Raw genomic sequence first — 15,099 nt, 5'->3', positions numbered from 1 at the left:
CCATGTTCTATGTGTTATGAAAATGAGCATTTATGAATATGCCCATGGCATGAAATAAATGAAACAAGGAATTTTTAGGTCAAAGAAAACTAGCTAGAAGGACTGTGACATTGTCCCCTTTTGTGTGCTGAATGAAAACAATTTACGTTCCTTACCAATAAGATCTTGGGGCCATCTATGGAGCAAGTGGCTGTATGGTGAGTTATGGGAACACAGCCTCAGGCACAACAAAATTTTTAGCAAATAAAAGCTTTGTGACTTATGTAACACAAAGAGTTCAAAAGACTAGGGAAAGAGATCCCCTTGTGGCCCATGGCTCCCAGGGAGGTCAGTTACTTTGGTCTGGTTGGGTGGATGGAAGCTCCATATGCCTCACTTTGCTTTGGCGAAGAGAGAGACTTACGTGGTTTGGAAGTCTGGGTTTTTAAACACCCAGGGAGAGGGGGTCCTGCCATTGAGCAAAACATAGGTACCAAGTACCCTTTGTGCAGAGTCCCTTCCCTGGCACACAGCTATGGCTGCCAGTTTCCATTTTTGGGTTTAAGATACAATCAGGCCATGCCATTAAAACCACCCTGGGACACACCACTTCTCCTGGGCTGGGAAATGGAAACATTAAAACATCTACATGCTATCAAGCAATGGAAATGGGAAGGCAAGGCCTGGAAGATGGCTGCTAAGTATGTGATTTTCCCAATTAGCTGTGAGTTGACTGTTCTACAGTGGTCTGTAGGAGCACTCTGTGAGCTATCTGGTACACACAAGGCAAGTTTTGAAACTATTAGCATGCGGTGAGCATCATGGTCAGTCTTAAAGGCTGCCACCAGATGGACTGGCATAGATGGACATGCTCCCAGTATGTGCAGGAGGGTTAATTTACTCTGCAGGTGGCTTCAGGGAACCTCACTGGAAGCTCAGGCTTGCTCTGAGCTGATCCAGGGAAGAAATGAAGGAGGGGCTAACCAGGGAGCCAGGAAATCCTACTCCTTTTATGTTGGCTTTTTCTTGATTCAGCGCTTGCCCTGTTACTGCAAGCATTTAACCGTTCTTTGGAGCTTTGAGAAAGATGGTTCTGCCAGCTCTAATTTGTTGTTTAAAACATCTGTGGGAAGATGGTGCCCTAGAGTGGCCCAGCCTGCCATCTTGATGACCAGAACTCCGTACCCTACATTTTCCACTTGATATTTGTTGCTTGTTGCTTTCCTGATACTTAAAATCAAACATATATTGCTCTTCTAAGATTTGAAAAGAAGACTTATACTATCTCCTCCTCTAACCAAAGAACTTGGTTCTCTGATGTTTTCATTTTTTCTTAGATAAATATCTTTAGACTATTTTTATTTCCTTGCTCTGTTGCTCATTCTACTTCCAAGGATGTGTCCAGTTTTAGTTCCCTTTCTTCACTCTTTCCTAATTTGCTAAAATAATTTAATTTTCTTTTTTTTAAATTAATAATAGATTTTACTTTGTAGAATTTCATTAAATATGGAATATTTAGCACTAATATAATCCTGAACCAGAAGAAGTTCTTCTTGAACGTTTTAAGAAACAGGGTATGTAGGTGATATAATCTCTGAATCTTGCATATACCTTTTTTTCCTTAGAGGTGATCTTTGCTACAGGATTGTAGAACTACAATTTTTTTTCTTTTAGCAATATTTTCTTCTGTAGTTTCTAGTCTTAGCAGATAAAAGTTGATGACAATTTATCATTGTCCCTTTTTACTCTAATCTTTCAGACTTTTAAAACTGCAGGATTTTTCCTTTTGAGTTTCAGGCGTTTTACTAGGATTTGCTTGGCTTGCTTTCGTTTCATCAGCATTACCAGGTTTTTAGTGTTTCTATTCTATCGACTAGTTGTTTGTTCAGTGTCAACATTTTCCATATCTCTTACCTATTCCTTAATGATTTTCACTTTTGTGCTGTGTTCTGAATTTTGAGAATTTTTTTTCTATTCGGTCTTCTAGAACAATAATTAGGGAGTCAATCACTATTAAAATTGAAAATTAACAAATAAACATATTTTTATAAACATTTCATTGGAGTAAAATTAAAAAGTCTTCTGTTAGAATGGACTTCAATTACATTTATTTCAATTCTCTTTTTATTTACGCTTTCATCTGTTTTCTGTAGCTCTCTTTCATTTTGAGCTTATCTTTATTTTGTGTATTTTGTTTGCAATTTCTCTCTTTGGTTGCCATTACTTTTATTTGACTACTCATTTTCCAGTCTGCTTGTTGGGATGTATTAAGCAGCTAAATCCTGAAACTGGTGGATAGCTATTTCTGCCCTTGAGGAGGGGTGCCTTGTGCTATGAAATCTCTCCTCTCCAGGAACCAGGAGGTATTCTCTGCTTCATGGTGTCTTTAGCTATAAAATTAGGGCTCTCCCTTCCTCAGGAGAATGAGGAATATTGCCCAACATTTGCTCTGCAGCTCCTGTGGGATCATTGAAATCACCAGGTTTTTAGAATTAGTCTTTGAAACTTATTTGGGCCTCCAAGAATTATTTGGACAAACCAGACTCCCTTTTCCTCTTAGGAATCATGGGTATTCTACCCATGTCCTTGATCTTCCATAATGGGCAGAGAGTTACTTACTATTATTCTGAACCTGAATTTGAGCCTACGCCTATCTCACAACCTCCATCCCTGCTCGTCTGCCCCAGATTATTCTTCTGTCAAGAGGGGGGCTTGTTAGTTCAATTAGAACATGAAGGAAATGACAGCAGGAATGCATTCAAGAATTCCCAATGATTTATTTTCAGAAATACATTTTAACTGGTAGTAATTACTTCCAGTGGCAGTAATTTACTTTTTCTAAAACACAAGCACATACTACAATTCGGTAGTAGCCAACTTTTATATGGCAAGGGATGAAATGAATGCTGGCTACAGCGTTTGGGAATTAGGAGGCAATGCCAATGGGCTCATTCACTAGCCATTCAATTCAGTATTTGTTGAACACTTGGAATTATGTTCCAGGCATTGTGTCAAGCTAGCATATAGGATAAAACTATGAATAAAACAAGGCCCGTGTTTTGCAGGTGTTCACAAAGTAGAATTTGGCACAGGAGTCATGGGTGCAATGTTGAGCATGTCAGCTTAAGAAGAGTTCCAGCTGTCCAGTCTTCAATAGAAGAAATGATTACAGGGTATAAGGAATTATGACTCAATCACTATCTCATGATGCCTTCTTCTGCTAGTACCCAGAGCCTGCAAGATCCGTAGGACCCCTTCAGAAGGGAACAAAACACTCAGCAACCTCTACCCTCACCTTACCATATTTGCAAAGCAGAGTCTCTAGGTTGGGTATGGTAATTAGTTATGAATAACTCTGTGGTCCCACATTGGCAACAATGTTCGAAGTTTCTTCCACTACACTTTAAAAGTTTCGTCTTAAATAATAAATTATTATTTACATATGTTTGAGATTGTGATTAATATGACAGTGAAGACAAATAAAGTAATCAGAAGATATATTCACTAGTCTGATGATTCTGTTTCTAGGCATAGAATCTTTATATGGCTTGATTTTTTAAAATTATTTTCATCTTTGTACTATGGTATATTTTTGTTCTCTTTATGTGATTTCTAAACAGAATAGTTTAAGTAATATATATGTACGTGTTACTGTATTTCCTCTGGGAATTGCCTAATGATTGTACAAATTACAACCAAAAGAGTCAGTGTTTATTTTTTAAAAAACTAATCTAAGAAGCAGATAATCATACTGTTACACAAAGTGAGCAAGTATTTAAAATATTATACAAAAGTATTTCTTTTTCAGTGAAGAAAAATTTCCATTTCTCCCTCATAAAGTAAATTATCTTTAGAAAAATGAATCTTGTCTTCTGATATTAAGTTTAAGATTACATGCAAACCGAAAGCTTTATTAAGAGTTATCATTAAAACTAACACCAAGCATTCCACAATTTTTAAGAATTCTTAAGAATTGAAAGTGAATTTCCTTGAATGCTCTAGATGATTTCAATCATGGTAAATATGGGTTTTTTTCAATAAGTTGTTTTTCTGTTTTGACACGGGCAGGCGCTGGGAATTGAACCCGGGTCTCCAGCATTGCGGGCGAGAATTCTGCCACTGAGCTACCTTCACACTGCCCCATGGAAATATGTTTTTACACTAAAATCAAATAGATAAATATTAAAATGTCAAGAGTTTATATTTATATTTTCAAACAGTCTTACTAAATATAACATATACCTACTTTGTACATTGGAATGGAATGTTTTAAGCAAGAAGGCTGGTCTGGTCAAAGATACGGTTTTCATGTAAATATTTTTAGGGAGAATTAATTATATCTACCCCAACTGGCTAGAAATTTGTTAAACAGAAAGGACATAGTATTATTTTGTAAATATTAGCAGTCGATCTAATACTATATGATTTTTAAAACCCTGTAGGTTTTTATTACAGGTGGCTTTAAAATGAGTTCCACACAATGTGGATACTTAGATCAATTTTATCTAAACATTTGATTCTCTAGAACCTCAGATGTCCTTGTCCAAATTATATACATGCTGTATAGCAGCTGAGAATTTAACAATACAATGGTAATATCTTCCATCTGTGTTATAAGTCAGCAGGTACTAAGTTCTGTAAAACATCATTTCCCCCTTGAATTTCAGAGAGTGATATTAAATAAAGGATAGTTATTTTCTGCTTTCTGAATCTTCTGTAAAATAAGTTTACAAAGATTCTTCTAGAAATAAATAATTAAATATGATTATAGTTATCTTGGCATTCAGTTTAAATTAAAAGTAATTGTACATCAAATTAATCTATCCCAACTCAAAGAAAGACACAATCAAATCATCTGTGATTAGATTAGAACCTGTGGTCCCATATCGATCCTTTGATTTCATTGCTAGTTTTTTGAGACTTCATAAAAAGTATTATTAATCTGATTTGAAATATCTGATGATATATCATGAATTTTATTTCCAAGATTACCATACCTGTTTTCCCAATTCACTCCATCATTCAGTGGTTTGCTTAAATGCCAATTCCTCCAGGAAATTAATGCCCAATCTCAAAGCAGCATGATTTCCTTGTCTTTAAACAAACATGGAAAGTCTGTTTTCACTTTTCTTATGACACTTCTAGCTTGGTGGTAATGTAAAGAATTATCTCTGGTGTTTCATAAAAATGGGATAGACCTGAATGGAAATTTTAATATACTTAATACAATGCCCATCTTAGTCAGAACTGCTATGACAAATACAATATAACAGGCTGGTGAAAACAACAAGCATGTGTTGTCTTACAGTTTTGAAGGTTAGAAGTTCACAATCAAGATATTATCAAAGCTACATGTTATCCTCATATTGGTATTTTTCTGGTGATGGCAGCTCTCTATTACATGGCAGCATCTGTCTCATCTTTCGCTTCTGGTTTCTGTTGGCTGTATCTGAATTTCCTTTTTTATAAGACCACCAGTCATATGGATTAAGGCCCACTCTTATTCTATTCGGCTTCATTATCTAAATAGGATCTTAGAAGATTGTGCACACCTTGACTCACCTTAACATAAAGATACTTTTTACAAATAGGTTCATATCCACAGGAATGTAGATTGACAATTGAACAATCTGTGATTCAATCCCTAGTAATGTCCAAGGATTACTAACAGATGAGGTATATAACAATCATGAATATTATTGAGCTCAGTAAGGTAGAAGATATTAAACTATGAATAGTAGGGGTGCAGGAAAAGTATACCATGTGTTGTGATCAAGATGGAATAACAGTTTAGTTGAAGAAATAATAAACAAAAGTATGGCAAAGGCAGTAAAAGATTTAAATATCACTTTAGGATCTGAAATGTATAGTATGCAATTTATTGTCAGTATGCATTGTGCAGATCATAATTACAGCATGCTTGCATGGGAAGGAAAAATCACATCAGAATTGTTTTTGTTGAGAAAGGATTTTTATAGAAATTGGAAAAAGTGTGACAAATGGGTAAGCTCTGGATAGACAAAATAGGAGAAGAAAGTATATTCCTTGCATATAATAGAGATGTGTGCACTTGGGGGAATGTGAAAGATCCATTCTGGGAAGATGACACTTTCAGAGAATCAATGTCAGAATAGGAGAGGAAAGTGAGTTCCTGGGGGACAGTGTGTGATGTGCAGTGCGACATGTCAGGACTGCATGATCCCTAAGTTAAATTTGGAAATAAAAATCAGGGTGGTGCTAGGTGAGGGGACACGTGTAAAAGATAAAGAAGGAAACTATAGACTCATACATTGAGAGGATATTACCATTGTCTTGGCTTTCCTGAACCAAATGTGTAATATAATTGTCCCCTTTTAAGGAAGTGAATAGGGGTTATGTTTCTTTTTTTATGTTTCTGCCGCAGTTATTGAGATATCTTTTGTTTCTCATAAGTTTTAGCCACTCTAACTTAAAAAAGCACAACTCTCCCTGATATAGTTAGTGGTAGAGCACAGTTATTTGGCAGGAGGTTTAAGAAAATCTTTCAAGCAAACAGATCGGATGGCTGGCATCCAGTGTTTCATTCAAATAATGCCTTTTCCTTTTAAATAATTTTTTCTGGAATTTATTTCATCATCAAAACAGCAAAAACAAAACATTTCATTTTGGGTAGCAAAAATATGGCCACCTATATGGGAGACAATTATATTCAGACTTCTTTTTTCAACGCGGATATTTTTATTGGAGAATAAAACTACTTGCTTTATATCAGAATACCATGAAACTGATATTAATAGGCTTAAATATGGCAAGGGACTTTTCTCTGTTTACAATGCTGAATCATGAAAAGGAAAAAATATATAATGACGTTTTTACAAGATGGTAGCAAATGGTACAATTAATCTAGAAAATTTTACATCTTTTCCACTACATAAATCAGAGTTGCGCTTTGAATAGCTTCATAAAATATGATGTCACTGCCATTCTCTCACAACATTTGGATTCCCTCTTCAGGTCTATCACTGAAACTCTTGAAACAATCAGTAAATGTGAGCACACTGAAATGATTCATTCATTTCTTGGATTTCTGTACATAGTTTTGGTTTGAAAGGGACTGTTTAAAATGACTCCTCCGAGAGCTACTGCTGAGAAAAAGGCAAATTACAATGAAGTCAGAGTGATATGAGAAATACCTAAATGTTAAGGTAGATCCCTCTCTCACTCTCCTTTCTTTCTTCTTGCCTTCTTTTTTTTTTTCTATCACATCTACAAAGCACCTGTTCTGTGCCTAATTTTATCATTAAGAGCCCACAGTACAGTGATAAAACCTGCTTAGGCAGTGGTCACAATGCTGGTTCTTAGTGTCATAATAGATGTATGCCCAGAATGCTGCACATGCTCTTCATTTGTATGCCGGACATTGTATGGTAGGTGAGAAGGAACGTGGAAGCGATGGAGGCTTGACCAGAAAGGTACTGCTTAAATCTGTCTGTGGAAATGTTTATTAGAAAGGAAGGGAGGGGAAAGATGGGGGCAGATGGGAAAAGAAAGAGGAGAGGAGTAACTGGTAAGCACCCACTAAATATTTACTGAAAATATATTTTAGTACAATGTATACCTTCTGTCCTCAGCAGAATTTTATATGGAATACTTCTAAATAAATACTGTTCACAGAGGAATACTTTCAGTAAATTAAATATGCTACAACCATTTCCTGAAACCTCTTTTTATGTTTTAGAGGTAAAGAATTATTGAAACTGGCCCTAATTATATTGAGCAATAAATATATTTTAATTAATATTAAATGAAACTAGGTCTAAAGTAGGAATGATACGTCTTTTGTATTTGCACATTGATTAGCAAAATATGAATGTATATAATAAGTCCAGAAATTATTTTTAAATTAAGGAGACATTTTTATCCCTGTTTTGGAATAATTGGCCAGTTAAGTGTACATTGCTGAATTTCTAGAAGTAGAAGAGTTAAGGGATATGCAGAAGTAGGGCATACAACATTTTAAAAACAACAACAGCAAAAAAGAAATTAAATCAGTTTTTAACAAACAGATTGCTGCCATTAAATGGTGGTGGAATTTTAGAGGATTCTGTGGGAAAGGAATTAAACTCTTTTCTCAGAAATTGGAGATTAGAATAACTTGAAAATCTTTGGATAGATTGTAAGTGACTGTGGCACTGTGGCTGGGTGGCCGTTCTAAAAGTGTTTCTGAAGCTTAAAACAGATATTGTGTCAAGTAAAATTTTAACCAGAGAAATATGAAAGAAGGAAGCTATTTCATATAACACAGTATATTTGCCATGTATTCATTTGCATGAACAAAATGGTTAAAAGTATCATTGATGGTTAATTAATTATATTTAACAAAAATTTCCACGGCTATGCTGGATACTGATTATTGTTGAATGTTTGAGTACATCACAGATTAAAAGTTGTTTCTTCTGATTAGATTAAGGAAAAGAGTGGTTTTCCAACATGTATATTTCCCTTACCTATATGGAATAATATATTTCATTATTTTCTTCTTTTTTCACTGATGGGGGCTATTGGGAATTGGAGGTAGTAGAGCCTTAAGGTATTACCAAGTAATAAACAGTCAAATCGTTTGAGACAATGTGTTAATGTGGAATGTCTTCAAATTTCTAATCATGCTATAACAGAAAACAAAACAAGGAAGGGAAGATTAGAATCATTCATATCTGGAAAAACGTTTTATCTTCTGTAATAAAATTTTTTTTCTCTTCTTCTTTTTCTTGTTACTGTGGTTTTGTCTTTCTCTGTCAGATTCCTGTGGTTACACTGGGTAAATGGGTTTTCCTCTACTACTTTCTCATCCCTGTCTCCTACTCAAACTACTGTCACTTTCCTTCCTTCATTTCACTTCAGCCTCCCTGAGAGAGCAGTCAACTTTCTATTTCTTCACCACCAATTCGCTCTTTAATCTGTTGCAATCTGGCTTCCTTCTGTCTTTGGCCTTTGGATGATTCTGTGTTCTCAGAATCATGTGTATCAGCATTTTGGATCTTTATTGTATTATTTCACTGGAGTCCTCCTTGAAGTGTTATAGTCATATATTTCCTGCATGGGTCTTTCTTGAAAACTGCAGAGCATATTCCCAGCTACCTCTCGGATACAAAGATTGCACATGCTGAAAATATCTCAAACTTTAGACATCTGAAATCTAAAATTGTTATTTTTCATTGCCTACTCCACTGCTGTTAATATGCTTTCCCATTACAATGCATTGTGTGTGTGTGTGTGTGTGTGAAGGACATCACTGTTTACTTGGTACCTAAAATAGAAACCTTAGAATAATTTGTTTTCTTTATTTCTTGTACCCAATATGCAGTTAATCTCTAAATCCTGTTTATTAACGTCTACATCTGTAGGATATTGTAATACTGTTCTTAATTGTCATCTGCCTTAAAGTGAGTTAGTTTAGTTAAGATTTGGGGTTTTTTTTGTTTGTTTGTTTTTGTTTGTTTGTTTAACAAAACTGATGCAATCACTTCTTGCTGCAATTATTTCCTGGCAAGCATTGTGTAGCACTCTTGAAAATGGGGTGCACCTTTCCAACCTCATCTCAAGTCACTCTCTTTAGCTTATCATACAGTGCATTCAAATTGAGCAGGGCTATGTGTATTGCTTCCAACAAAACCCTTTCAAACATCCATGCTTTGGGCTGTGTGGCTTCTATTATCTGGAATAAGCTTTCCTGACTTACTTGTATTGTAAATTCCTTCACAGCACAATACACAAGTCTGTCCTTCTTGTATATTTTTCTTCCCTGTCCTGGACAGAAGTATTTACATTTGTTCACTTTTAATAACATTTTTTAATGATGGCATTACATTTTACTGGTATTGCCTTATATGTCTGACACTCAAAACAGACTGTGCTTTTTTATGGACAACGTTTATGTTTTATTCATTTTAAAACAGTCACTGAAAAGGTGCCTGGTAGGAGTAGGAACTCAGTAAGAATTATTGAATATAAGCTTCCATTATAGCACTTATTGAATTGTATTCATTTATTCAATCAACAAATATGTATCGAGCACTTTCTGTGTACCACATACTATTCCATTCTTAGACTATTGCGGTAAACACACAAAGTCCCTGATAGGAAGTTGTATTCTAGAAAGGGAGAGTGGCAAATAAATGAAGGAATAAATAAATAAATGATCTGATTTCATATAGTGAATATGCTATGAAATAAATCAAGGAATGATGCAGGCTGGCGAGTGATAAAGCTGAGTGATTTTAGCATGAGAGACCACGGAGGCCCTCACTGGATATCTGATACTACTTGAGTCCTGAATAATGTGAAAGGACAAAGTTATAGAGGAAGAGGGTGCGAAAAGAGCAAGCATAAAAGTTCTAAGGGAAGAATGGGTACAGCACATTTTATAAACCACAAGAAATCCAGGGTTACTTGGAGAAGAGGAACAGAGAAGCATAGAAGATGAAAAGAGAGAGGGAGAATGTTGCAGGCCTGGGAAAGAAGGTTTTCTTTCACTGTATGTAAGATGGAAGCACTTTGGAAGGTTTTGAGCAGGGAGTGATAGATGTTCAATTTTTAAAAAATTCTCCAGATTCTTGAGAGTGGGAAGAGTCTAAATTAGAAACAGATAGGAGGCTATTGAAGTGCCAGTTGAAATAATTGTAGTTTATAATTTGGTAGCATGTGTGAAAGTGATTAAAAGTTGTTAGAGTCATGGTATATTTTTTTAATTAATTTTTTAATTTAAAAAAATAAAGAAACACAAACATTCTTAATATGATCATTCCATTCTACATATATAGTCAGTGATTCACAATATCATCACATAGCTGCATATTCATCAACATGATCATTTCTTAGAATATTTGCCTTGATTCAGGAAAAGAAATATGAGGACAACAGAAAAAAAATCATACCCCTTGCCCTTCCCTTTCATTGATCCCTAGTGTTTCAATCTAAATTTATTTTTTTTTTTTATTTATTTTTTTTTTATTAACGGAAAGAAAAAAAAGAAATTAACACAACATTTAGAAATCATACCATTCTACATATGCACTCAGTAATTCTTAACATCATCACATAGATGCATGATCATTGTTTCTTAGTACATTTGCATCAGTTTAGAGGAACTAGCAACACAACAGAAAAAGCTATAAAATGTTAATATAAAGAAAAGAAATAAAAGTAGTAGTAATAGTAAAAAACAACAACAACAAACAAACCAACAAGCAAACAAAAACAAAAAAAAACCCTATAGCTCAGATGCAGCTTCATTCAGTATTTTAACATGATTACTTTACAATCAGGTATTATTGTGCTGTCCATTTTTGAGTTTTTGTATCTAGTCCTGTTGCACAATCTGTATCCCTTCAGCTTCAATTACCCATTGTCTTACCCTGTTTCTAACTCCTGCTGAACTCTGTTACCAATGACATATTTCAAGTTTATTCTCGAATGTCCGTTCACAACAGTGGGACCATACAGTATTTGTCCTTTAGTTTTTGGCTGGATTCACTCAGCATAATATTCTCTAGGTCCATCCATGTTATTACATGGTTCACAAGTTTATCTTGTCTTAAAGCTGCATAATATTCCATCGTATGTATATACCACAGTTTGTTTAGCCACTCTTCTGTTGATGGAGATTTTGGCTGTTTCCATCTCTTTGCAATTGTAAATAACGCTGCTATAAACATTGGTGTGCAAATGTCCGTTTGTGTCTTTGCCCTTAAGTCCTTTGAGTAGATACCTAGCAATGGTATTGCTGGGTCGTATGGCAATTCTATATTCAGCTTTTTGAGGAACCGCCAAACTGCCTTCCACAGTGGTTGCACCCTTTGACATTCCCACCAACAGTGGATAAGTGTGCCTCTTTCTCCGCATCCTCTCCAGCACTTGTCATTTTCTGTTTTGTTGATAATGGCCATTCTGGTGGGTGTGAGATGATATCTCATTGTGGTTTTGATTTGCATTTCTCTAATGGCCAGGGACATTGAGCATCTCTTCATGTGCCTCTTGGCCATCCGTATTTCTTCTTCTGGTAGGTGTCTGTTTAAGTCTTTTTCCCATTTTGTAATTGGGTTGGCTGTCTTTTTGTTGTTGAGTTGAATAATCTCTTTATAAATTCTGGATACTAGACCCTTATCTGATATGTCATTTCCAAATATTGTCTCCCATTGTGTAGGCTGTCTTTCTACTTTCTTGATGAAGTTCTCTGATGCACAAAAGTGTTTAATTTTGAGAAGCTCCCATTTATTTATTTCCTTCTTCAGTGTTCTTGCTTTAGGTTTAAGGTCCATAAAACCACCTCCAGTTGTAAGATCCATAAGATATCTCCCAACATTTTCCTCTAACTGTTTTATGGTCTTAGACCTAATGTTTAGATCTTTGATCCATTTTGAGTTAACTTTTGTATAGGGTGTGAGAGATGGGTCTTCTTTCATTCTTTTGCATATGGATATCCAGTTCTCTAGGCACCATTTATTGAAGAGACTGTTCTGTCCCAGGTGAGTTGGCTTGACTGCCTTATCAAAGATCAAATGTCCATAGATGAGAGGGTCTATATCTGAGCACTCTATTCGATTCCATTGGTCGATATATCTATCTTTATGCCAATACCATGCTGTTTTGACCACTGTGGCTTCATAATATGCCTTAAAGTCAGGCAGCGCGAGACCTCCAGCTTCGTTTTTTTTCCTCAAGATGTTTTTAGCAATTCGGGGTACCCTGCCCTTCCAGATAAATTTGCTTATTGGTTTTTCTATTTCTGAAAAATATGTTGTTGGGATTTTGATTGGTATTGCATTGAATCTGTAAATCAATTTAGGTAGGATTGACATCTTAACTATATTTAGTCTTCCAATCCATGAACACGGTACGCCCTTCCATCTATTTAGGTCTTCTGTGATTTCTTTTAACAGTTTTTTGTAGTTTTCTTTATATAGGTTTTTTGTCTCTTTGGTTAAATTTATTCCTAGGTATTTTATTCTTTTAGTTGCGATTGTAAATGGGATTCGTTTCTTGATTTCTACCTCAGCTTGTTCATTACTAGTGTATAGAAAAGCTACAGATTTTTGAATGTTGATCTTGTAGCCTGCTACTTTGCTGTACTCATTTATTAGCTCTAGTAATTTTGTTGTGGATTTTTCTGGGTTTTCTACATATAGTATCATATCGTCTGCAAACAGTGATAGTTTTACTTCTTCCTTTCCAATTTTGATGCCTTGTATTTCTTTTTCTTGCCTAATTGCTCTGGCTAGAACTTCCAACACAATGTTGAATAATAGTGGTGATAGTGGACATCCTTGTCTTGTTCCTGATCTTAGGGGGAAAGTTTTCAATTTTTCCCCATTGAGGATGATATTAGCTGTGGGTTTTTCATATATTCCCTCTATCATTTTAAGGAAGTTCCCTTGTATTCCTATCTTTTGAAGTGTTTTCAGCAGGAAAGGATGTTGAATCTTGTCAAATGCCTTCTCTGCATCAATTGAGATGATCATGTGATTTTTCTGCTTTGATTTGTTGATATGGTGTATTACATTAATTGATTTTCTTATGTTGAACCATCCTTGCATACCTGGGATGAATCCTACTTGGTCATGATGTATAATTCTTTTAATGTGTTGTTGGATACGATTTGCTAGAATTTTATTGAGGATTTTTGCATCTGTATTCATTAGAGAGATTGGTCTGTAGTTTTCTTTTTTTGTAATATCTTTGCCTGGTTTTGGTATGAGGGTGATGTTGGCTTCATAGAATGAATTAGGTAGTTTTCCCTCCACTTCGATTATGTTGAAGAGTTTGAGGAGAGTAGGTACTAATTCTTTCTGGAATGTTTGATAGAATTCACATGTGAAGCCGTCTGGTCCTGGACTTTTCTTTTTAGGGAGGTTTTGAATAACTAATTCAATCTCTTTACTTGTGATTGGTTTGTTGAGGTCGTCTATTTCTTCTTGAGTCAAAGTTGGTTGTTCCTGTCTTTCCAGGAACCTGTCCATTTCTTCTAAATTGTTGTATTTATTAGCGTAAAGTTGTTCATAGTATCCTGTTATTACCTTCTTTATTTCTGTGAGGTCAGTAGTTATGTCTCCTCTTTCATTTCTAATCTTATTTATTTGCATCCTCTCTCTTCTTCTTTTTGTCAATCTTGCTAAGGGCGCATCAATCTTGTTGATTTTCTCATAGAACCAACTTCTGGTCTTATTGATTTTCTCTATTGTTTTCATGTTTTCAATTTCATTTATTTCTGCTCTAATCTTTGTTATTTCTTTCCTTTTGCTTGCTTTGGGATTAGTTTGCTGTTCTTTCTCCAGTTCTTCCAAGTGGACAGTTAATTCCTGCATTTTTGCCTTTTCTTCTTTTCTGATAAAGGCATTTAGGGCAATAAATTTCCCTCTTAGCACTGCCTTTGCTGCGTCCCATAAGTTTTGATATGTTGTGTCTTCATTTTCATTTGCCTCTAGGTATTTACTAATTTCTCTTGCAATTTCTTCTTTGACCCACTTGTTGTTTAAGAGTGTGTTGTTGAGCCTCCATGTATTTATGAATTTTCTGGCACTCCGCCTATTATTGATTTCCAACTTCATTCCTTTATGATCCGAGAAAGTGTTGTGTATGATTTCAATCTTTTTAAATTTGTTAAGACTTGCTTTGTGACCCAGCATATGGTCTATCTTTGAGAATGATCCATGGGCACTTGAAAAAAAGGTGTATCCTGCTGTTGTGGGATGTAATGTCCTATAAATGTCTGTTAAGTCAAGTTCATTTATAGTAATATTCAGGTTCTCTATTTCTTTATTGATCCTCTGTGTAGATGTTCTGTCCATTGATGAGAGTGGTGAATTGAAGTCTCCAACTATTATGGTATATGTGTCTATTTCCCTTTTCAGTGTTTGCAGTGTATTCCTCACGTATTTTGGGGCATTCTGGTTCGGTGCGTAAATATTTATGATTGTTATGTCTTCTTGTTTAATTGTTCCTTTTATTAGTATATAGTGTCCTTCTTTGTCTCTTTTAACTGTTTTACATTTGAAGTCTAATTTGTTGGATATTAGTATAGCCACTCCTGCTCTTTTCTGGTTGTTGTTTGCATGAAATATCTTTTCCCAACCTTTCACTTTCAAC

The 15,099-nt window shown here is 35.2% G+C and overlaps 1 protein-coding gene across 3 annotated transcripts in view; it reads left to right on the top strand.

Moving 5' to 3' along the window:
- The window catches only part of GRID2 (glutamate ionotropic receptor delta type subunit 2), a 1,588,850-nt gene that overhangs the window by 169,961 nt on the left and 1,403,790 nt on the right, over positions 1 to 15,099 (top strand). The window contains exon 1 of one of the 3 annotated variants that reach the window (XM_077142857.1): positions 7,178 to 7,430. The exons of 1 other annotated variant lie outside the window; for it this stretch is intronic. The gene's annotated coding sequence lies outside the window, so the exon portion shown is untranslated. Of the gene's footprint in view, positions 1 to 7,177; positions 7,431 to 15,099 lie in introns of those variants that run through there. One more of the 3 variants, XM_077142856.1, reaches the window with a different exon arrangement.

The sequence above is a fragment of the Tamandua tetradactyla genome, chromosome 24 (genome assembly GCF_023851605.1).
Source record: "Tamandua tetradactyla isolate mTamTet1 chromosome 24, mTamTet1.pri, whole genome shotgun sequence".
NCBI classification, from domain to species: Eukaryota; Metazoa; Chordata; class Mammalia; order Pilosa; family Myrmecophagidae; genus Tamandua; species Tamandua tetradactyla.
This window is presented reverse-complemented; position numbering and strand designations above follow the sequence as displayed.